Source organism: Oncorhynchus masou, chromosome 8 (assembly GCF_036934945.1).
Source record: "Oncorhynchus masou masou isolate Uvic2021 chromosome 8, UVic_Omas_1.1, whole genome shotgun sequence".
In the NCBI taxonomy this organism is placed as follows: domain Eukaryota; kingdom Metazoa; phylum Chordata; class Actinopteri; order Salmoniformes; family Salmonidae; genus Oncorhynchus; species Oncorhynchus masou.
In genome coordinates this window covers 31,921,157-31,947,167 of record NC_088219.1, presented here as the reverse complement: position 1 = coordinate 31,947,167, position 26,011 = coordinate 31,921,157, and the positions used below count along the sequence as shown (strand labels likewise).

At 41.8% G+C, this 26,011-nt stretch overlaps 1 long non-coding RNA gene across 1 annotated transcript; it reads right to left on the bottom strand.

The window, feature by feature from the left end:
* Positions 1-1,575: 1,575 nt before the first annotated feature.
* Positions 1,576-24,146, bottom strand: LOC135543934 (uncharacterized). The gene is made up of 3 exons (XR_010456267.1): positions 23,969-24,146; positions 2,466-2,592; positions 1,576-2,146 (listed from the first exon to the last, which is right to left on the bottom strand). It is a non-coding gene; the product is annotated as an uncharacterized LOC135543934 (long non-coding RNA).
* Positions 24,147-26,011: the final 1,865 nt, after the last annotated feature.

Genomic DNA, 26,011 nt, shown 5'->3' with positions numbered 1-26,011 from the left:
GAAGCAAGGCGGAAGCAAGCAAAGACCTACAACCATCACCACCGCTCAAGATCACTACCAGAGCTCACATCTGGACACAAAGTTTGGATCACTACAGAACAAACTCCAGGATCAGTTCTGAGAACAGCTACAACGCCGAGATCCTACTTGGCAGAGACTGACAAGGGCGTACTCAGGAGAAACAGAATTCCCCTTTGTCCTACTGGTGATCCCCCAGTGCAAGAAACTTTCACTAGAACAGGCAAAAGCTCCAGAAAGGCTGGACTTGTAAAGACCGTAAAGAAACCTGAGTTCAGTATGCTAGAAAATTATTTCTAGGATAGGAAGAGAGAAATGAAGGGAGAGCGAGAGAGAGAGAGAGAGAGAGAGAGAGAGAGAGAGAGAGAGAGGAAAGGCAAAGCTAAAGATTGTACCAAAAGCAGCAGTCAACTTCTGAAGTTATTTGCTCAAGCAGAGCTGTGCTCTCTCTCTCTCTCTTTCTCTCTCTCTCTCACTCTCTTTCTCTCACTTAAGGTATAAAGATTGTTCCACCAATTCTGTGCCTTTTAAGTAGTGTAACTTGGTGGGAGAAAAAAACTTGCTCTATTTCACCTCATTTAAAACATTCTGTCATAAAGAGATGTTCAACTTAATAAAAACACCTTTTCCCATCTCAAGAGGTTAAATAACAAAATCACTATAGTATGTGCCTATTAAGTGCCATATAAAGTAACAGGGTTGACAATAACAGGGTTGACGACGTCATCTTAAATCAGAATCTCCTTGTGACAGGCATGAATGGAAGCTTGTTGTGTGCAACAGGGAGAGGCAATTGAATGCAAGCTTCACACATTTGTTTCAATTGTTCAAACTTTTCTTGCCAAGTCTATCTATGGGTAACAGGGTTGACGTGTTATGCTCAACCCTCTCAGTTTTTCACCACAAAACACCAGAAAATGGCCAAAAAGTGTCGAACCATCTTACCTGCTTTTAAACTATGATTTGAGTGTTCAATGTCTCTTTTGAATAGTTTCACCATATTACAATGAGATTTAAGTTCACATATACGTTATAACCCTGTTAAATGAGGGACATAATAATAATAATAATAATGTTCAGAAATTACTTTGTCAAAGCAACAAAATAACTAGGGCTTAACAATGATGGTGAAAACTTAGAGACATGTTGGAGTGAAGTGGGTTAAAAATCTTCCTAGAAGTCACAGAGGATGCACAGAGGGACATGTCAAAATGCCACATTATGTACTTTATTCATATAAAAAAAATCTGATTTATAGAATTTCCCATGTGGTCTACAATACAGAGGCTATTACAGAGGCTTTTAAAAAGCAATATTTGTGCACATTTTCAAAATATCAAAGGGCATTCATTTCGTGGAACAACCCATAGCCAATTCCTTAACCTACTCTAATACTTCCTTGTTTAATCCAGAACCATTTATTTTTCAAATACAATTTCAAAGTTATTATGTAATTAAAAATTGTGTTTCGCTGCTGAAAACGTCAAAGCGGATAGCTGTTTTCAAAGACCTTGTTTGCCACTGATGAATTTATTTCCCTTGGATATTGAAGGTAAACACATTAGGCCCGAAAGAATTCAAAACTTGTCTCAGACTATAACGCCTGGGCCTTTTGATTGGCGTGAAGCGTGGAACGCTACTTTTCAGTGGAATCCTATGGGCCGTTCTCCTAATAGCCGACGTCTCCATGCTCCCAGGCAGTGTCAATTATAGGATAATAGGGTGCAGGCGATTGCAATGTCTGTTTATTCAATCCATTTCTTCACACAAGTTCCCATTGGCTTGTTCCTTCCCCCTGCCTGTGTGTGTGTGGTGGTCCTCTGATTCGGCTGACCCTGCCCATGTGTTTTCACTTTCTGCTCTGATCTCGGCTCCGCGACCAGCGGGGGAACCAAATACAAATTGAATAGTAACCATTCACAGGCCACCCTTTTCATAGCACTGTTAGGCCAGCTTTGTCTTCCCCAGGAGGGGCTGAAAGATAGATGGATGTTCAGTGTTTCGTCCCCGCCCCGCAGACCACGACACTCTTTTCTCATTTCCTCGAGTGTGTTCCGACCATTATTGTTGCATATGCAGGGTTTGGAGGGCTAAGTCGGATTCCTGAGAGATGCTGGTTTATTACAGCCTGTAGAGTAGAATTTGATAGCCATTAAAATCCAGATCACAGTGTCGTCTCCTTCAAAGAATAGCAGGGCTGCAAAACATTGGACTACTAATAAAAATGCTTTAGCATTTACTTAACTTTTAGGCTTTTGTGAAAGCAAGGCATCTGCAGAGAGTGAAATTGACTAAGCAACTTCAGTCTTTAGAAAAAGACAACCAATGGTAGAGCTTGATGGGTGGTGTTTGGGTGGTGTGTGTTTTATTATTTCTGTTAAGGTGACGTTTTCATAAGGCCCATAAGCCTCCCTTTTGAAAGCGAGCCCTTTTTCTGTGAAACTCACCGGACAGCAGCAGCTCTGCTTGCAAGTGGCAGGGTATGTTGGTTCAGCTTTTATTGGAAGTTAAAAAGAACCCTTTTGTTTTCACTGGAGTTTGTCCACGTGCAAGCGTTGGTTGATTCTCTACAGACTGAAAACAAGAAGGGGGAGAAAAGTGAATCCAATATTTCACATAAAAAGAAGACAAACTTTCAATTGACTCCATGAATAACCTCCCTAAGATACTCTTGATAAGATTTTGATTTGATTTGGTGATTTGATTTGATTTTGGGGTCTGACACAAAACGAAAAAGACATTACAGACAAAAGACTTTACAATTTACATACATTTAAGCACATTAACATGTAGTGTGTGTGTTGCATCTATCAGTTACACCTACATGTCAGTATATATACACAAGAACTATGTTACATGGGGGAGAGGTGTTGTGTATAAGTTGTTGCTTTATTTAATTTTTTGAAACCAGGTTTGTTGTTCACTTGCACTATATGAGATGGAAGGGAGTTCCATTCACTCATGGCTCTGAATAATACTGTACGTTTCCTTGAATTTTATCTGGACCTGGAGACTGTGAAAAGACGCCTGGTGCCATGTATGGTGGGGTAAGTGTGTGTGTCAGTGCTGTGTGCAAGTGGACTATGCAAACGATTCGGAATTTTCAAGAAGTGACGCAGTCTGTCTTTCCTCAACTCTTAGCCAAGAGAGATTGGCATGCATAGTATTAATATTAGCTGCAGCTTTAATAGGTCATTCTTTGCAGCACTTGACCATATGAGTGGACAATAATTAAGATTACCTAAAACTAGAGCCTGCCGGACTTATTTTGTAGAGTGTGGTGTCAAAAAAGCAGAGCATCTCTTTATTATGGACAGACCTCTCCCCATCTTTACAACTATTGAATCTATATGTTTTGACAATGACAGTTAACAATCTAAGGTAACACCAAGTAATTTAGTCTCCTCAACTTGTTCAACAGCCACACCATCATTAACAGACTCAGCTGAAGTCTAGAGCTAAGGAAATTATTTGTACAAAATACAATGCTCTTAGTTTTAGAGGTGTCGCCTGGGCCTGTCACCTGGGTTGGGTTTTCCAGTCCTGTGGACGCGATCCACCTCAATCTTCCTGTGGTCCATCTTCAGTTTTTCCAAGATCATTTCCCTCACTGTCCTCAGACTCCATCCAGGTCTCATGTGGAGATTCTGCAATTATGTCCATAACCCTGTTGTTCTGCCTTGATTATGCCTCGAGATAATCTGATTTCTCCATCATTGTTATCATGGATTCACATACAGAACTGATGTCCTCTCTCAATGGCTTACAGAGTTCTGTCATCTTGCCGTTTTCCTATTTAAACTCATCGTGCTGACCCTTGGAGAACTGCAAGTTGTTCTTCAGGTCCTGGGCCTCTCTCGTCAGGCTGTCCATTCTTTTATTAGTTGACTCCACTAGTATTTGGACACAACACTTGAAGCTATTTTCTTGTTTTTGTAATTACTGCTTGTGGAACAATTTTTGTTCGTTTTAAAGATCCTTCACCTTTGATAGAGAGACATCACTGTGCTCAATGGTGCTCCCACCAGCTTTGGTCTTTGTCATGGTAGCAACGTCTGTTACACTGTACTCCTCTCAGTTCCAGACAGGGCAGTTCACAGGAAATATTGGAAACAACAACAAACAGCAGGGATCTAGACATCCACAAGTCGGGGACAATCCACAGTCCCAGTCACAATGGCTAACTGTGTCATGGGCTGAGTCAGAGCCCCCGGGGCGGCAGTGTAGCCTAGTGGTTAGAGCGTTGGACTAGTAACTGGAAGGTTGCGAGTTCAAACCCCCGAGCTGACAAGGTACAAATCTGTCATTCTGCCCCTGAACAGGCAGTTAACCCACTGTTCCCAGGCCGTCATTGAAAATAACAATTTGTTCTTAACTGACTTGCCTGGTAAAAGAAAAAGAAAACCCTGCTAGCTTGATAGGCAGCTAGGCTAGCTGCTACGCCAAGCAGCTCCTCAGATCCGGCAGCCACTGCGCAACAGTGGCGGTCAGTGCCATTTAAGATGAGGGAGGATGATAAAAAAATGTATGAGCATGGCATTATTTGTATTATTTATATTACAGCATCTGACGTATCACTGGAGAATGCTGTGATAGCCATTCTGGTTAAGTGTGCCTTGAATTATAAGTAAATAACTGACAGTGTCACCAGAAAAACATCCCCACAACATCACACCTCCTCCTCTACAATTCACGATGGGAACCATAAATGCAGAGATCCTCCGTTCATCCTATGTCTCACAAAGACACGGCGGTTGAAACCAAACATCTCACATTTGGACTCATCAGACTAAAGGGCATTGTCCATTGCTCAGGTTTCTTGGCTCAAGCAAGTCTTCTTCTTATTGGTGTCCTTTAATAGTGGTTTCTTTGCAGCAATTCGAACATGAAGGCCGGATTCACGCAGTCTCCTCTGAACAGTTGATGTTGAGATGTGTCTGTTACTTGAACTCTGTGAAACATTTATTTGGGCTGAAATTTCTGAGGCTGGTAACTCTAATGAACTTATCCTCTGCAGCAGAGGTAACTCTGCGTCTTCCTTTCCTGTGGCGGTCCTCATGAGAGCCAGTTTCATCATAGCGCTGGATGGTTTTTGCGACTGCTCTTGAAGAAACTTTCAAAACTCTTGACTGAGCTTCATGTCTTAAAGTAACGTTGGACTGTCATTTCTTGTTGCTTATGTGAACGGTTCTTGCCATAATATGGACTTGGTCTTTTACCAAATCTTCTTATACCACCCCTACCTTGTCTGATTGGCTCAAACGGATTAAGAAGGAAATAAGAAGGAAACAAGGCACACCTGTTAATTGAAATGCATTGCAGGTGACTACCTCATGAAGCTGGTGGAGAAATGCCAAGAGTGTGCAAAGCTGTCATCAAGGCAAAGGGTGGCTACTTTGAAGAATCTCAAATAAAATAAAAACTACATTTTGATTTGTTTAACACTTTTTGGGTTACTATATGATTCCATATGTGTTATTTGATGTCTTCAATATTATTCTACAATGTAGAAAATAGTACAAATAAAGAAAAACCCTTGAATGAGTAGGTGTGTCCAAACTTTGGACTGGTACTCTAGGTACACCTAGGTCGAGAGAAAGAATTGAGGTGACACATGGACCGACAGTGACAGGGTGTAATCATAAGACTAGACTAGACTACATTACAGCCTTATTCTAAAATTGATTAGATACTTTTCCCCCCTCATCAACGTACACACAATACCCCATAATGACAGAGTGAAAACAGGTTTTTGGAAATGCAAAACTATTAAAAATAATTGACATAACTATTCAGACCCTTGGCTAAGAGACTCAAAATTGAGCTTGGGTGCATCTTGTTTCCATTGATCATCCTTAAGATGTTTCTACAACTTGATTGGAGTCCACCTGTGGTAAATTCAATTGATTGGACATGATTTGGAAAGGCACACTCCTGTCTATATAAGGTCCCACAGTTGACAGTGCATGTCAGAGCAACAAACAAACCATGAGGTCGAAGGAATTGTCCACTTAGCTCTAAGACAAGATTGTGTCGAGGCACAGATCTGTGGAAGGGTACCAAAAAATGTCTGCAGCATTGAAAGTCCTCAAGAACACAGTGGCCTCCATCATTCTTAAATGGAAAAAGTTTGGAACCACCAAGACTCTTCCTAGAGATGGCCGCCCGGCCAAACTGAGCAATTGGGAGAGAAGGGCCTTAGTTAGGGAGGTGACCAAAAACCTGATGGTCACACTGAAAGCACTCCAGAGTTCCTCTGTGGAGATGGGAGTACCTTCCAGAAGGAAAACCATCTCTGCAGCACTCCACCAATCAGACCTTTATGGTAGAGAGGTCAGTTGGAAGCACGTGACTGAAAAAGGCACATGACAAAGTGCCAACATAGTCCGCATAGCTAAAGTAACTGACGGGTTTGTAAACCCGCTACAATCATGCGGTACAGTCAGTAAAAAATTATTTTCATAAAAATTGTATTTAACCTTTATTTAACTAGGCAAGTCAGTTAACAACAAATTCTTATTTACAATGACGGCCTACCAAAAGGAAAAGGGCCTCCTGCGGGGACGGGGGGCTGGGATAAAAAAGTAAAAAATTAAATAAAAATATAGGACAAAACACACATCGCGACGAGAGACGCCACAACATAAAGAAGACCTAAGACAACAACGTAACATGGCAGCGACAACACGACAACACTGCATAGTAGCAACACAACATGACAACCACATGGTAGCAACACAACATGGCAGCAGCACATGGTTGCAGCACAAAATATGGTACAAACATTATTGGGTAAAGACAACAGCACAAAGGATAAGAAGGTAGAGACAACAATATATCAGGCGACGCAGCCACAACTGTCATTGAGTGTCATGATTGAGTCTTTGAATAAAGAGCTGTCCAGTTAGTCTTGTTGCAGCTCGTTCCAGTCGCTAGTATTTACAGAGGAGTATAGAGTGCAGTGATGTGTCCCAAATCTGATAGCTGAATGGTAAAGAACATCTAGCCGCTCGAGAGCACCCTTACCTGCTGATCTATAACTTACGTCTTCGTAATCTGGCATGGGTAGAATGGTCATCTGAATCAGGGTCAGTTTGGCAGTTGTGGTGAAAGAAGAGTGATTACGATAGAGAAAACAAAGTCTAGATTTAACTTTTGCCTGAAGCTCTGATATGTGCTGAGAGAAGGACAGTGTACCGTCTAGCTATACTCCCAAGTACTTGTATGAGTTGACTACCTCAAGCTCTAAACCCTCAGAGGTAGTAATCACACCGGTGGGGAGAGGGGTATTCTTCTTACCAAACCACATGACCTTTGTTTTGGAGGTGTTCAGAAGGGCAGTGTTGGACAATAAGAAAGCTTTGTTGTAGAGCGTTTAACACAAAATATGGGGAGGGGCCCGTTGAGTACAAGACTGTGGCAGTAATTTTGTAAAACCAAAAGCTTACCTTGACTTGTAAAAGTTCCATTGTTGGATAGTAATAGCCAGCTAGCTAACATAGCATGTATTTCTGTTTGAGCTGGGTGTTTGAGAAGGCTAAACTAGCTAGCTGCATTTGCTACCTTAATTTGTTCAACTATTGTCTTTCTCTCTCTTTGCATCAACTCATTTCTACATTGTATGCACTACCTAGCTGTAGATTATGCTTTCAGTAAATGATTCATTCTCGGATCCTTTGATTAGGTGGACAACATGCCAAATTCATACTGCAAGAGCTCTGATAGGTTGGAGGAAATCCTCCGGAAGTTGTCATAATAACTGTGTAAGTCTATGGAAGGGGGTGAGAACCATGAGCCCCCTAGGGTTTGTATTGAATTCAAGGAGGAGGACAGAAGCTAGGTTGTCCTCTGGCTACACCATGGTGCTACCCTACAGAGGCTACTGTCGACCTTCATTGCAAAACAGTGTGTTTTTAATCAATTACTTGGTGACATGTGAATATATTTAGTGTAGTTTTATCTAAAAAGGATAACTTTTCAAATGTTTCACTATTTTTATTTTCATTAAATTCCATGAGGAGGTTGGTCCTCCCCTTCCTCCTCTGAGGAGCCTCCACTGCTGGACAGATAGTAGCGGTCCAGGCAACTGATGCCAATCTCGTCGTTGGATCCAAACTCAAAAGCTAGCAACCAAACTTTTTCAATAGACTTTCAAAACTTTTGAAAACAACAAACCGAGCTCTCCCTCGTTTTGCGTTGAAGATGAACATGGGGAAAGCAGTGAGCTTCATATTTCGTGGTAGAGGTTACCAACATCAAAGATATTGATGTGCTTCTTTGGCCTGCTTCAGATGGCTATTTTAACTGAAAAAAAGTATAGTGCAATTATTATTAAGTCTACACTGTTCACTGGTGGTGAGATAATACGTTATTTTTTATCAAAAGATTATATGGTCAATAATGACTAGATTTATTGGCTATTCATGTAGTTTTCCTTAAAGTAACTGTCCAGTGAAAATCTCACTTTTTAAAAGTTCAATTCTATTAATTAACCTACTGGGCACAAACTGGTCCAATCAACGTTGTTTCAACGTAATTTGTCAACGTATTGTGATGTGGAATCTGAGTGGAAAATACATTGGATTTGAAAAAAGCCATCAATTGTTGTTTTGAGGGTGAAATTTCAACCACAGGATTATGCCATCATGGTAAACAAATGTTAACATAGACAGACCTTGCCCAGCCCAGCACATCTTAGCTTTGATATTTGTCACTGACAATTACCAATGTGCTATTGTAAGAATGACTGTAGAGAGTCATTCCAAAGGGTATAATTAACTGAGCAGATTAAATGTGGCCTTAATTTAACTCATATACTGTATCATCAATGATGCTATTTAGGTCTACAAGTATTCAACAGCTATTGTTTCAATTCAACCCAGGATTCAACTAAAATAGACCATACATATTGGGCAGTTTGTTACTGTAAATTCCAAATAAACTTTGGTTTAAGAGTACATTACTGTAAAGTTTACAGTGCAAAAGTCTTAAACTAATGTGACATTCAACCTTAAAATGAGTAACACATCCATGGCCACATTTTGTGGTTACTGTAACTATAAATGTCTTAAGTAATCATGTAAAGTGTGCCTGTTCAAGATAGCATGCATAGGTTATTGCAGGTCTGTGGAGATGTTCACAAATTGCTGTAATAATATGTGCAGAATCTCTAATGGCATTGATCACTTTTAATGTAATCAACTGCATGCCAGCTCACGTGGTTCTGATGAAGCACAGTGATAACACATGCATCTGTTGTATTGGACATCATTTTTCCATTGGAATTTTGTTGTGCTTTTAGATGGATGAAGGCATAATGATAACACATAGGATAGTCTAACTTTTGGCTGTATTTGTGAGTGGGTGAATATAGGTTGCAATGTCATTGACCAATGTCTCAGCCAAATATTTACCTAATGATCCACGTAGAAATGACATGGTGTGCCAGGTGTTTGAGTATGATATGTCTAACCCCCGGGAGTTCCCGATTCGAACTCCCATTATAGACAGATCTGCAAGCGTTATAATGTCAAAATACGATGAGCAACTATGTTCATTTATTTCCATTACGGACTGATTGTACGTCTAAAAATGGTCTAAAGAAAAATATGCAAGCTTTATTTTCCGGTAACTTGTACATTTTTATTTAATCCTATTTTGTAAGTACCTACCGGCCTTAACTGAAAATAGTTGCTCAGCAACACTCCATATTTTGTGAGTAATTAACGTATTTAGATCGCTTGCAGAGCTGTCTAATGGGAGTTTGAATCGGCGCTCCCTAGGCCTTAGAGAGGAGACACGTTATACTCTGTAAATCTGTAACGTACAGATACTGGGGCAGGGTACGCCCACACCATTCCAACACAGAAAAGCTGCCTTTTAACATACATAATGAAACATTTTGGAACTATTTCACTCATATTGTAAGTAGTTATAGGTGTAATTTCATAGAAATCTGGAAACACTAGACAGTTACTTTAACACCCTCTTTGAAACCAGAAAGTAACCTACACAATCTCAGATGGTACATGTTGATTGGCAGTAGAAAAAAAATGTTCTACAGATATTTTATATGTAAGGGTGTAGTGTGATTTTTAAACTCTTTTCCTCACCGTGAATCCTTTTTGGAACCTCTTTATTGGTATAAAAACACATCCATCACCTGTTTAGCATTAAACTTTCACACATTTTTCCTCTCTTCTTTTCTCCCTTAAATGATTCTTGTAAACTCTGTTTGGTTTACTTAGCCTGGCTTTCATTGCGGCCGTTTTGCACGGTTTACCTTTGTTTAGTTTATTAACCCAGGGGATTACTTAACCTAAACATCCCTGTCGAATACTTTGGCTTTGGGTTTCAATGTTTTTAACAAAATTCGTTTTCTTATGTCGTTGAAAGTGACAGGGAGTGAGGGTGTCAGAGTTTATGGTCCGCGTTTACAAACCGTTACGGTTGTCAACCGGGAATAACAAATCGAATAAGTGACATGTTAATCAAAGAAACATTTGTGAAACACTCTGCTTATTTGACTGGGATACCACACATAGCGCTCAGATCAGGATCTGTAATATTAAAGCCAAATCTAATAGTGGTTTACAAAAAATGAATCTTACACAATTAAGTTGGAACTTGACTATTTTATTTATTGTTTCATTCTCAAACCTTGTAAAAATTACGCGATGAAATAAGGGAAGTTGTCAGGGTGTATATTTTCATTAATTCAGACCTAGTACAACTTGTTAAATAATGTTATAATATTTACAATAAAAATAAAACCTGTAGCAAAATCAATACAATTAAACCCTAAACATGTATCTTTCCCATTTTTCGTGGTTCAATAATTACTGTCTTAAATATCAATATGATTCACTTCTTCCTCCAATATCACTACAGAGCTTCATCAATTCTGACAGCACATGCCTGGAATCCCCATAGGAATAGGCTTAAACAAATAAAGGCTTAAAGTGGCATTACAGAAAAGGCACTGGGTCTAGGCAAAGACAACATGTTCTTGCACTGAGAGTCACTGAGAGTCAAGTGAGACCGTCCTCATTTACAAACCCCCCAAAAATATCCCCTGAAATAACTGCAGTGGTGCTTCTGGTGGGTGACTGACTTAGACTCTTGGTTCCCATGCTCCACCAACATTGTTATGCTGCTTCTCCAGCTGCAGAGTGAGGCAAGGAAGCAGTGAGGCAGGGAGGCACTCATGGGTGGTCCGCCTGGCCAGGCCCCACATGGTTTTCACTCCTCCTAGTGTTCTGTGGTTTGTACTCTTACATCTGATAGCAGTGGCTTTCAGCAGGGACTAGCTGGCGGTGAGCGCTTTTATTTTGGGACATGAATAAGGACAAAAAAACATCCAACGGCTGATGGTTTAAGTCGACACTGGCTGGAGCTGTTTACTTGTTCTTTCACCTTGCCCGGTGTTCACAGGTAGTAGTCACATTTCACAATGATTTGTCATACATTGGAGAAGATTAGTATAAGATGACTACTCAAAGCCATAGTTTATTTCAGTGGGGAATCATTTCTATAAGGGATGATTGAAAACTCCTCTTTGATTTGTTCTCAGTATTCTAACCACTTTCAAGTGAGGCACAATGCCATTTAAATATTGTCTCTTAGTGATCACAGCTAGCATCTGATCTCTCATGCACACCATAGTTCATCTTAAATATTGCCTCCCTGCAGACCAGTTCATATGTACTGTTGGCTTGGGAGAGTCTCTCAGACATGAACTGTAACCCATGTCTTCCATACGAGATCACTAATCAAGTTTGCACGGCCAGAAGGTTTTTGCAACGCGAATGACATAATTATTTCAAAATTGACTCACCAATCATCATGTCAGCATGAAAAGGACTGTCTCTGGTGGATCATTTAAGTTTAAATCAAATGATCCTTGAAGCGCACAAATGCACACTTACATTTAAGAGGTTACCTTGAGACCTAAGTAACCACCGTTTATGGAGTCTCATACCCTCACAGCCTAATCTGCAGAAGCTTCCAGACACAATTTGCTTCCTAATAAGATTTTATGGGAATCATCTAGAAAGCAGAGCCTACAGATGTTGGGGTTGGGGCTGTAGGGCCTTCGAGTGTGGTCCTCTACTTCTCACTACAGCCATTGGGCCTTTCATCCTCTACACAGTTCTCTTCAGCAGAGAGGCCAGGAGCAATGATCCCTTTTACCCCAACCACACACATACAAAGATGAGGTCAGTTGTAATGTCACAGCAAATTGTCCTTCATTTTGCCAGAGAAAAGGGGACTTACGAAGGGAAATTAACTGAGGTAAAAACACTAAATCATGCGTATTAGAGTTAACATCCATTAGTTCTAGGATATAGAAGGGGGAAAAACTACTGGTATTGTGATCCCTCTTCAAATGTAAGGTATTACCCCATGGAGATGAACTTGATGAGAATAATCGAATATGTTCTTGAATTTAACTGAAGTAATCTCACTCGCACAAACACATTTGCACGCCCGCAGTTGCCTACGCATAACAACCATGCACACACCAGTTAGATTAGGTCAATCAGATCAATGTATTAAGGATGTTGTTTACATGCTGTCATTCCCACCCCCTCTCACCACCCTACAGTGCGTCCCTACACTCTTCGAAAAAAGTGTTCCAAAAGGGTTCTTTGGCTGTCCCCATAGGAGAACCATTTTTGGTTCCAGGTAGAACTCTTTTTGGTTCCAGATAGAACCCTCTGGGGAAACCCTTTCCGCCAGAGTTATATCTGTTACCAAAAAGGGTTCCTCAAAGGGTTCTCCTATGGGTACAGCCAAATAACCCTTTTATGTTCTAGATAGAAAAAAAGATTTGAAGAGATTCTAAGTAGTAGTAGTCTCGGCCAGGCCGGTACCCTCTCTCCACTGGGATTCTCTGCCTCAAACCCTACTACAGGGGCTGTGTCACTGGCTTACTGGTGCTCTTCCATGCCGTCCCTAGGAGGGATGCGTCACTGAGTGGGTTGAGTCACTGACGTGATCTTCCTGTCCCCCACGGTTGTGCCGTGGGGGAGATCTTCGTGGACTATACTCAGCCTTGTCTCAGGATGGTAAGTTGGTGGTTGAAGATATCCCTCTAGTGGTGTGGGGGCTGTGCTTTGGCAAAGTGGGTGAGGTTATATCCTGCCTGTTTGGCCCTGTCCGGGGGTATCGTCGGACAGGGCCACAGTGTCTCCCGACCCCTCCTGTCTCAGACTCCAGTATTTATGCTGCAATAGTTTGTGTTGGGGGGCTATGGTCAGTCTGTTATGGCTGGAGTATTTCTCCTGTCTTATCCGGTGTCCTGTGTCAATTTAAGTATGCTCTCTCTAATTATTTCTCTCTCTCTCAGAGGACCTGAGCCCTAGGACCATGCCTCAGAACTACCTGGCCTGATGACTCCTTGCTGTCCCCAGTCTACCTGGTTGTGCTGCTGCTCCAGTTTCAACTGTTCTGCCTGTGGTTATGGAACCCTGACCTGTTCATTGGATGTGCTACCTCATCCCAGACCTGCTGTTTTCAACTCTCTAGAGACAGCAGGTGCGGTAGAGATACTCTGAATGATCGGCTATGAAAAGCCAACTGCCATTTACTCCTGAGGTGCTGACCTGTTGCACCCTCTACAACCACTGTGATTATTATTATCTGACCATGCTGGTCATCTATGAACATTTGAACAACTTGGCCATGTTCTGTTATAATCTTCACCTGGCACAGCCAGAAGAGGACTGGCCACCCCTCATAGCCTGGTTCCTCTCTAGGTTTCTTCCTAGGTTCCGGCCTTTCTAGGGAGTTTTTCCTAGCCACTGTGCTTCTACACCTGCATTGCTTGAGGTTTGGGGTTTTAGGCTGGGTTTCTGTACAGCACTTTGTGACATCAGCTGGTGTAAGAAGGTCTTTTATAAGTACATTTGATTGATTGATACTACTACTCCTACTACTACTGTAGCCCTCCACAAGAAACATTGCACTTCAAAGGACATCCCTTAATTAAAAGAACATGTTTCTTTAAAGGTTTCCTTAGTACACGAATTATAAAAAAGCATCAGAAGCAGACAGAAAATTGTGCCTTACACTTGTTGACAGGTTAATACAGCACGTATTGTCATCCTTGAATGATGCATCGCTAGCGTGAGTGTGACACATTCCCCCATCCGTCCATACTGTTTGGATTAAGCCTCGGTCTTGGGATACTTTTTTTTACAAGCTGACGATGGTTGTTTCCATGGTTTAGTATGGTTGTTTGCCACCCTGGTCATAGACACTCTTCCCCCACCCCTGTCACCTTAGCTTGGACACAAGCAACATCAAAACTAACATAGCTGCATATCCCGTGTAGCTCAGTTGGTAGAGTGTGGTGCTTGCAATGCTAGGGTTTTGGGTTTGATTCCCACGGGGGACCAGTATGAAAATGTATGTACTAACAACTGTAAATCAGTCTGGATTAAAATGTCTGCTGAATGACTAACATTGACATTTCAATAATCAAAAAAGTATTCCTCTCATTGCTTCCTCTCTGTCATATGCTCTAAACTAAAAATACAATATAGTGTGTGCCTTTTGGGAAGGCTTTTTGTATTCCAGTTCTTTTGAATGAAGAGTGGACTAAGGAAAGGAAACTAGGAAAAGTAGTTGCTTTATAATTTTAGACTATTGAGATATATCCCTGGTGTCAAGACTCATCTGTAATTTGTGTTATGGTGGATGGTGTTTTTACAAGTGGTCACTGATAGAGATTGCCTCTCTGGTCACTGCGGGGAGTTCTGAGGGGGCACAGTTGACTTCTCAGCTTCTCTGCATTAGCCACTGCAAGCTTTACTTCAAGTGTGTCTCTGCTGTGAGTTTCATTGAGTGAAATGAAATGGGTATGAGTGGTGGGTGTGGGAGACAACTCAGAGCAACCTTTATCTCTAACTTCCTCTGCTCAAGACAGAGAGAGCTAAAGGGAAAACGGTGAGACGACCTATTAGGTGTGTGCGGGTGTTTGTAAGAGAAAGCATTGTGGGTATGTGTAGGCATGCTCACAAATGTGCATGTGCCTGATTTCAAAGAACAAAGGAAGCTAAATGAAATATAAGCCTTGAGAAGCAAAGCTGACAAAACATACCAGGCCCAGGTGGCTAATGGGCCAGAGGGAGGACCAGTTGACCAGCCAGAAGCATCATAGAGGACTCCGTTCTGGGTCTTACGTCACATTGGCTCCCTATTCCCTATGAAGGGCACTACTTTTTACCAGGGCCCATAGGGCTCGAGTCAAAAGTAGTGCACTATGTTTTGGAATATGGTGCCATTTGGGACAGACACCTGGGGTGCCCTCTCCCGTGCAGGCCCATCTGCTAGATATTACACCCCATCAGAAGATCTTGTGTTTGTCCAACACGTGTTATGGATGGGTGGTCTTGAGATAACCCATCATGAGGCCCACGGTGTCACTCAATTACTGAGGGTATCTGTCTTTATTTTACTTTTCTTTGTTTTATTCTTCATAAGAACTCCTGCCCATCTCAACATGTATACTGACTAATCCATAAGGAGATTTCATGAGTAGATGTATGAAGTCAGCCCATCACCTGACTTTCCTTGCTTAATTTGTTTATAAATTAAGGATGTTGTCATTATAGCTGTGTGGCGGGCCAGCAAGGCTTCATAAAAAACACTTTGTAAAACCATTTTAGTTCATATTGGTTCACACTTGTTCACTTTGTCAGGCCAATTCTCCCATATCAAGCCAATTCTCCCATCTCACACAATGCAAGAAACCAACAAAAAAAATGTGTAACAAAAACAAAACATGCATGCATACATACTTCTTTTTTTGTTATTTTGTAAAAGGCTAAATCTCTGTAAAAAAAAGCGCTGAACAATATAGGAAGTATATATGATATATATATATATATATATATCCTATATGATAGGAAGTCATTCATGGCAGATATTTTCCTGATTCGTCTCTGGCATTGTTTTTCTTTGATCTTCAGCTGTGTCCAACAAAGTTATGTTCGTATGTTGTTTGCAATGGATTTTAGTAATTACTCTGCTACTTCAAAAAGTAAGCTCAACTAACTAAATAAATGTGCCAATGAAGGTGGCGCCATTTATTTGAAAGTTCTGACCCAACTTTGCTATTTTGTGATTATTTTGGTGTTTATTTTGACTTTACCTTCACAAAATGTATGCGCTATAATTTCTTAAAATAACTGACAACTTTGAATATCAGGTCGCTAGTTACTTTAATACCTCAATTCTGGCTTCAACTTCGACTCTTACTATAATTCCGCACCCAATTTCCAGGGTTTCCAATAGGAAACGCTTGTGTTGCGAGATTAAGGGGAAGGGAAAACCAGCAAATTAGACCACGACATTGTCCACACAGTGATGGTTCGCTGCTTCCCCAATCAAAAGCCTTGGATTAACACAGAGGTTGGCGCTAAACCAAGGGCCACCACAGACAACTCTGAGGCTACGGCTGAGGACAGAAACAAGTACAAGAAGTCTCGCTATGACATCTGCAGATTCATCAAACGAGCAAAAGGACAATATAACAATAAGGTGGAATCATATTACACAGGTGCCGATGCCCCCCCACCAGTATGTGGCAGGGGCTACATTCCATTACGTATTACCACAGAAGACCCAGCTATGATCTGTCCAACTATGCCGCTCTAGCAGCCGACAATAACACTGTGTCATGCGTCGTTTTCAACCTCTCATTTTCCCAGTCTGTAATCCTCACATGTCTTAAGCTGACCACCATCATTCCTGTTCCCAAGAACTTTAAGGCTTCATGCCACAATGACTACCGCCCTGTAGCACTCACATCTGTAATCATAAAGCGCTTTGAAAGGCTGGTTATGCCATACGTCAACCGCATCATCCCAGACACCCTAGACCCACTCCAATTTTCATACCACCCCAACAGATCCATAGACAACGCAATATCAGTTGCACTCCACACTGCCCTGACCCACCTAGAAAAGAGTAATACCTAGCGTTCAACACCATTGTCCCCTCCACGCTTATCACCAAGCTTAGGACCCTGGTACGCCCTCTGCAACTGGATCCTGGACTTCCTGTTGGGCCGAGCCCAGGTGGTGAGGGTAGTCAACATCACCTCCCCCACGCTGACCCTCCTGTAATCCCCTGTTCACCCACGACTGCTGGCTACGCACGACCCAAACACCATCATCAAGTTGGTGTTTGATGGCGGTAGTAGGCCTAATCCAATGATAAAGGCATAAAGGCTTGCGCTTTTTTAAATTATTTGTGTCGCGCTGTTGACGGTAGGTGCAGTTGATTCAGAAGCCCTACTCATGGGTAAGCAAAGTGTTCCCATTGTGAACCATTTCATGTGTCTGAAAATCCCCTCTACCAGCTGACCAGGAGATCTGTGGCTAAATGGAGTGTGTCTATTGCGCTGGCCAATCGGATAGCTCAAATCACCATGTCAACAGAGCTTCCACGAACCCCGGACACAGCAAAGTTTGATACTAGCCTGAGTAAAATTCAATCACTTTGAAAACCATGGCCACAGAGAGACTGTCAAAGAATACAGCAAAGAGCTGTTGTGTTTTTATAAGTGAGTTCATGTTAAATGTTTTATTCAGCTTGGTCACTGATTTTATTCAACTCTATTACAAAACATAAAACACGCTTCTCTACTACTTCCAGCGCTGCAGCTGCAATGAATGAGTAGCCAAGTGTATTGATAGCCCTGTGTTTTTATTATTATTAGCTGCTCGTCGTGTCTATATCTAGGAAAATTTCACTTTCTCTGGTCATAAGAACAACATGAATTTGTGCTTGAGGCAGATGTAGTGCGACTTGAGTTTCAACATCAGGTGGAAGACTGTGTCCCCTCTTTCTGGTCAGTCTCACGAGAGGAAAGGAAGGAGAGAGCAGAGACCGTGAGAGAAGGACCCTCTGCTGTTCTCTCCCTCTCTCCATTGACACTAATGCCATGTTCAAGACAACTGGGAACTCGGGGGAAAAAAACTAGATTCACCTGGGAAAAATAGTTTGGAACGATCAGCCAACTCGGAATTCCAAGACGGAAACTCTGGCATTTTTCTAGACCTCCGATTTTCCGACCTGAAGATCACTGACGTCATGACTTGACGTCGCTTTTTTACGAGTTCCCAGTTGGCTTGAAAGCACCATGACCATCGGATGCAGGTACCATCAGTCCAGTAAAATAAAAAATCTATTTGGTAATTATTTCAATTTATGCTCAACTATGCCTTGCAAGTGCTACACCAAACTGATCTAATTTGTAATCAAAGCCTGAGTTTTGAAATATAATATGGTTTGAGAAGAATAATATTGGCAGGCCAGGAATATAGCCAATATGCTATGATAATGTATTAGGCCTACTGCACAAACCCCATTCTTACAGAACTGTTTTTATTAGGTTAATGTTACCTTTTTAAAGTCATGTTTTAAAAAGATATTGCTTTTTGACTGCAAAAGTGATCTTGAATCAAAAAAGGTCGGTGACCACTGCTCTACATGCATATACATTCACATACAATCATCCACTGCTGTTTATCATATATCCTGATGCCTAGTCACCTTACCCTAATACATACAGTTGAAGTCGGAAGTTTACATACACCTTAGGCAAATACATTTAAACTCAGTTTTTCACAATTCCTGACATTTAATCCAAGTAAAAATTCCCTGTCTTAGGTCAGTTAGGATCACCACTTTATTTTAAGAATGTGAAATGTCAGAATAATAGTTGAGAGAGTGATTTATTTAATATTTTATTTCTTTCATCACAATCCCAGTGGGTCAGAAGTTTACGTACACTCAATTAGTATTTGGTAGCACTGCCTTTAAATTGTTTAACTTGGGTCAAATGTTTCGGGTAGCCATCCACAAGCTTCCCACAATAAGTTGGGTGAATTTTGGCCCATTCCTCTTGACAGAGCTGGTGTAATTGAGTCAGGTTTGTAGGCGTCCTTGCTCGTACACGCTTTTTCCGTTCTGCCCACAATTTTTCTATAGGATTGAGGTCAGGGCTTTGTGATGGCCACTCCAATACCTTTACTTTGTTGTCCTTAAGCCAATTTGCCACAACTTTGGAAGTGTGCTTGGGGTCATTGTCCATTTGAAAGACCCATTTGTGACCAAGCTTTAACTTCCTGACTGATGTCTTGAGATGTTGCTTCAATATATCAACATTATGCCATCTATTTTCTGAAGTGTCCCTCCTGCAGCAAAGCACCCCCACAACATGATCTTGCCACCCCCGTGCTTCACGGTTGGGATGGTGTTCTTTGGCTTGCAAGCCTCCCCCTTTGTCCTCCAAACATAACGATGGTATTTATGGCCAAACATCAGACCAGAGGACATTTCTCCAAAAATAACAATCTTTGTCCCCATGTGCAGTTGCAAACCATAGTCTGCCTTTTTTATGGCGGTTTTGGAGCAGTGGCTTCTTTCCTGCTGAGCGGCCTTTCAGGTTATGTCGATATAGGACTCAATTTACTGTGGATATAGAAACGTTTGTACCTGTTTCCTCCCAGCATCTTCACAAGGTCCTTTGCTGTTGTTCTGGGAATGATTTGCACTTTTCGCACCAAAGTATGTCCATCTCTGGGAGACAGAACGCGTCTCCTTCCTGAGCGGTGTGATGGCTGCGTGGTCCCATGGTGTTTATACTTGCGTACTATTGTTTGTACAGATGAGTGTCGTACCTTCAGGCATTTGGAAATTGCTCCCAAGGATGAACCAGACTTGTGGAGGTCTAAAAAAAAATCGGAGTTCTTGGCTGATTTCTTTTGATTTTCCCATGATGTCAAGCAAAGAGACAGTGAGTTTGAAGGTAGGCTTTGAAATACATCCACATGTACACCTCCAATTGACTCAAATGATGTCAATTAGCCTATCAGAAGCTTCTAAAGCTATGACATCATTTTCTGGAATTTTCCAAGCTGTTTAAAGGCACAGTCAACTTAGTGTATGTAAACTTCTGACCCACTGGAATTGTGATACAGTGAATTATAAGTGAAATAATCTGTCTGAACAGTTTTTGGAAAAATTACCTTTATCATGCACAAAGTAGATGTCCTAACCTACTTGCCAAAACTATGGTTTTTTAACAAGAAATTTGTGGAGTGGTTGAAAAACACGTTTTAATGACTCCAACCTAAGTGTATGTAAACTTCAGACTTCAACTCTATCTACCGCTATCACTCCAGTATCCCTACACATTGTAAATATGGTATTGGAACTGACCCCATACTTACTTCTGCTGTTCTTATTTTTGTTCTACCTCGTGTTATTTTTAGTACTACATTGATATTGATTACTGCATCATTGGGTTTTTAGATTTTAAGAAAGGTATTATATTGTACTTGAGCGTGTGACATTAAAACTTGATATACAGCAGAAAGGTTTCTTGGGCCTGTGAGTCCATTACAACATGTTTGCATAGAACAGCCATACTAGTCCGTAGGACATCTAATTTATTGTGGGGTGAATGGGTGAGCTCTTTTCTTGTTGTTTCTTGAGAAACACATCGACAATGACAAGGACCACAACCATCTTTTTTTTTTTACACATCCTTGTGTAACCCTTCGCCAGGGAGCCAGAACTTGGGTTGGAGGGGTCAAGGGTTAGAGGTTGAGGGTCGGAGGCGGTGGTGTGAGTGGTGGTGGTTTTGGTGAAGCTGGGGATCGATTGGATGGGCTGGGAGAGACAGACACACAGATCATCCCTATTAATTTACTGAGGCTAATCACAGTAGATTTCCTTTGACAAGAGAGATTACAAACACAGATTGGGGCTGGACAATGGGGATTTGGCTGTCATGCAATGTCTTCACATTGCAGGGAGGACAAAAGGCTGAATCAGACAAGAGGAATGTGTGTGTGTGTGTGTGTGTGTGTGTGTGTGTGTGTGTGTGTGTGTGTGTGTGTGTGTGTGTGTGTGTGTGTGTGTGTGTGTGTGTGTGTGTGTGTGTGTGTGTGTGTGTGTGTGTGTGTGTGTGTGTGTGTGCGTGTGTGCCTGCCTGCGTCCATTCATGTGTGTGTATGTGTACCACCTTTTGGACAGCGTGCTGATGGGGAGTACAGGGGGGGTCGGGGACCCTCAGAGCACAAAGCTCAGGCATCCCACGGGCCTGCTATGACACTAGACAGTGATCAACATGTGCATTGACCATTGTGAAGGCCCATAATGAGACCAAAGAGCTGTGTTTACTTTTAAAAGGGCCTATTTGAAATGGAAGATGTTCCCCAGGAGTAAAGAAAAGAGTTGGGCGGCTGCAGGGGGTGTTAAGGGAACCTCTGACAGTGCAGGACAAGACAAGACAGAGACTTGTTGTAGGGCTATCAGCAACACTCAACTCAATGGTACTTGTGGGAGTTTATCATTAGGCCTTAGGAGTATGTCCTTTTCCTATATGGCCAGGTTTATGATTGTGAAGTGGCCCGCACTTAAGGCTTCACACTTTTCAACTGGAAAAAGAGTGGCTGTTTTTCTGTCGTACTTCACTGTTCTCTGAAAATAACAGAGAGAGAGAGATATTTTTCTGGAGATGAGACCTATTTTCAAAGTGTTGGTCTTAACTTGAGACATTTTAACTCTTGAGAGAATATCTCGGGCATTGTCCTCTCAGGGAATACCATGTCTGAAACACACACAGACAGACAGACAGACCGCCCGCCTGTCCGTCCGTCCATCCGCCCGTGAGAAAGAGAGGAATTAGGTCTCAAGCCACCAACCGCATGGAAAGCTCATAACTCAATGAGACAGGCCTGGCCATAGTGGTTTCTATGATATAGATGACTTTCACAGAGACAAAATTATCACATGCCAAAAGAAGCATATATAGTGCGAATATACTATATTGAATGAGCTGGAAGGTTCCAGAAGGCTTGCATTGGTGGTCTAATTAATGCTACATTACATTTACAGACCTCATATAATAGGACCTAGTTATGATTCTGAGGTTGTCATGATAGTCAGCCTCAGACTCACCCACAAAGCCACTCTAGACATCCCCCCCCCCCCCGATGGATGCCTTTTAGTACTTTCTTTAAAGCCACAGTCGGTAAGATCTCTATTCATTTAAATTGATTAAATAAAAGTACCTCATTGACTTAGAAGAATATGGCTTATAAATACCTTCAAGTGGCAATCAGCAGTTGGAACAATGACCAAGCGCTCTGCCCAGCCCTGTTTTAGTAAAAAGTAGCTATGGATTCAAGGACTGGCCAATCCATGATATCAAAAATATACTTTTAATCATGTTTTGAAGTTATATAGTTTTATTTACATTTACTTTTGGGCAAACATTGGAGCGAAACAAAATCATAGTTTGGGTTCTGATTGGGTACAACAGTTAAAACTAAGCTCATGCGGCATTTATGGGTACATTGCATTAATTCAGAAGGCCAAAAATGGATGAAGCAACCGCAGATTGCCCCATTAATGAGGTGTTTAAACAACCTATTATTCCATTGCTTATGTTTTGGTTGGCAGCCCACATATTCTGTGGATGCAGGTATTGCAGAGTGTGGCTTTAATGCTCATGGAGAACTGACTTGGATGAAGTCTGTGCAATCAACCTGAATCGCCATGCAGCGGAGCAGAATTAAGAGGTATGATCAGACTCTGCAGGGAGCAGTTCCTGAATGACGAGAGGCCATTGAGGGAGGTACCCTACTTCCTACTTATTGCAATCACATGACTTAATAGACATACTTTGATTCGTTGCACGATTGTCAGGCAGACCAATAGAGAACAGGCTGGGACGGCAAACATGTTGGATCTGCAAAAGTGTTACCATGAATGATAATAATGCAAAACTGTGCTAATAGTGGCATAAGGCAGGATATGTTATATCCCTCATTTAATTTGATGATGGATTCTGTGTCTAGACTCTAGAGTGAGACTCTCTGTGGATCAGTTCAGGGTTCTATGTTCCATCCCCTCTGTATGGATCCATTCATCTACCCTTCATTTGTTTTCTCCTCCTTTCTTCTCCTCTTATCCCTCCCTTTCATATCGACTGACTGTGGGCCATATGAGACGTTTGATAGTCATTTCCATGTAACATCTTGAACAAGTCTGTGAAAGCAAAACTGCCGGGCTTGTTTTTTTTTCCTGTCCACGCTTTAGAGGCAGTATTTCCCTGCCTGCCACCCGGGACCACCAAAGATGTGAGCTGTTTGAAAACAGTTCCTCAAATCAATTACAATCTCTCACCCAGTCTGAATGTATATCCTCTACTCATCAGTGAGGAGTTTCTCTCGCTGTCTGACATCTACCATGGAAAGCACATACGAGTGTTTTTTATTTTGTATTTGTGTCTGTTTGTGTGTGTGAGCACGCACGTCAATGTACTGTATGTGTGTAAGCGTGCATGCGAGTAAGTACACGAGTACATATGTGTGTATAGCTTAACAAATGAAACTATCCACACAGCTCTTTAGCTCTATATAGCATCATCACATTAACAAAAAGAACAAATGAACTTTACAAAATGACTAAATGTAATGTGACTGAACATAACCTCTGGTTGTATACAGGTCAGAACCTCTCACAGGAATTTGGAGCGTTCACATTTTTAGGATAACTCACTTATCAGTGAAAGTTGGAAGTGAAACTTCTGAACCTATGAGCCCCATAAGGAACTTCTCAGCTCAAACACAGCTCCATCACATCTAATACTTTAATTCTCACGGTTACAGAGAAAAATATGGTGTCTCGAAAAACACCATGCTAGAAGAAGAAGAGAAGGTAAGAAGAAAAGGAAGATGTAGAGGAGGTGGAGGGTCACGACTGTGGTGCCTTGAATTAACAGCTGAAGATTCTTTTGAAAGCCCAGTGCATATAAAAGCCTGCCATCAACACGTATAATCTCTTAGCTGAGCCCATTGAAAGCTGGGTCTTGGGGGTTAATTCACCAATCGCTCTGCGTTTGAATCAACTCTAGACTCACATTGAGATGAAAGGCCGTGTAGTCCCGGGACTGAGGGCTGCAGCTCTGGGGCCCGCTGAGCCAGGACGACTGGGGCTGATTATTGCATGTTCGTCTGGTCGGACCTCCATCGGGACAGGAAAACTGAAAAGAAAAACAATAATTAGAGATAATTGCTTGTGTCCAAACACGAGCGTTGAAGCCCTCATCTCCCCCCCCCCCTCCTCCCTCCATCCCCCCTTCTTCTCCCTTCTTCTCCTTTGGTAGTATGTGAGGTGGAATGAAAAGGACACCCCCCTGTTTGGACAGCTGGGCAGGCGAACATAATTTGTGACAGCTGAACTGAAACGTCTTTAACCATGAAGGGAGTAGAGAGAGAGAGGGGAAGAAGAAGGAGAGAGAGAGAGAGAGAGAGGAAGGAAGGAAGGAAGGAAGGAAGGAAGGAAGGAAGGAAGGAAGGAAGGAAGGAAGGAAGGAAGGAAGGAAGGAAGGAAGGAAGGAAGGAAGGAAGGAAGGAAGGAAGGAAGGAAGGAAACCAGTACAAGAGATAAAAATAGAGAGGTAAGGAAGAGAGAAAAGAGAGATGTGGAGGGGAGACAGCAGAGAGAGAAGTAGGGGGGTATGGGAGCGCTGGGGTTGGACACGCATCATAAACAAGGAGGAGAGTGTGGATTTGAAGCCATCCGCAAAAACGGTAGACTGGAGACCAGCTCGACATCAAACGCTGTGCAATTGGAAAATAGCTAAATATTTAACGATAGAACGCCGCTGAACATGGTGTCATGCCAGGTTTGACGCATTGGGTTAATTTGCTGCTCCCTTCACCTCCTGGTGGTCGCGGGGTCAAGCTGAACTCAGAATGAGGCAGCCAAAATCATGTCACTCTGGGGAGGCAGGTCAGGGGTCAACTCTGAGAGTCCCAGTATGTAGGCCAAAACAAGGACCATATGTGAACGGATACACATTTTAAATAAATATAACTCCAGATTTTCCACCCCTTCTCCCTGCGGCCCTTTCACTCCCCACCCTTCACCCCCCACATTCGACCCACCACAGATATTCTGCTCTAATTCAATAAAGTCATAAATACCTCTGTAATGGTAAATTGACATATGTTGGCAGTGTGCCCTAGTCAATTCACAGTGGCAGAAGTTTTCCCGGAGGGAAAATATTACCACAAACACAGGATTATTTTAACAAAATAACCCTGCATCCAAAATCTCCCGTGTTTACTTTTCTCCTCAATCCCAATTTCTGTTCATTTGAAATGTAGTACTGACTATTGTATTTACCCATAGGGAGGGATGGAAATGGCATGGGAAGTTAGTCATGTGACTGATGCTGATGGAAGTTGCTATAGGCTAGATAAGCAGGACTCTCAACGCGTTTAAACTACTGTGAAACCTAATTCTCACTATATCCCAATAGTGATTTCATGAGTTGTTAACTGATTCTTCCAGTTTTTGATAGCCTAATAAAGTATAACTGTGTGGGCTTTCAATGACAGTTCTTTTAGTACATTGTTGTTATTGTTTTAAAATACCTATCTAGATACATGGATCTAGTGTTATTGATGTATATAATTTGCCTTATTGCTATTGATTTGACTGAGAAGTGTTCATGACTGAATTTCTAAGAGTGACTCTCTAAGGTCTAAGAGGGCACACAGGTGTCAGCATGTCACCTCAATTGACATCCCAATTATCCAATCAGTGATTATAGTGCAGGTGGCCTCAGAGGGTGACTAGCTTTAAGAGTGCTATGTTCAATGTGTTCTTCTGTTCAGAACTCATATTATTGATTCAGTCTGGCATTAAGTCTCACTTTAATGTTGATCAACCGTGGGATTAATTTGGAAATGTACTTTAAAAGAATTGCAGTTAATAAAAGTGTCAACATTTGATGGTTGGGAGTTTGAGGCCAGTCTTATATCATGCTGTTTGGTTCGAAACCCTACATATATTTAGATTTAGTGGGGATCCTGATACTGGGGGAAAAGAAGTGACAGCAGACTGAACTCCTGTCCTCACCTTTCTGGTGATTTACTGACACACACTCAGTTAA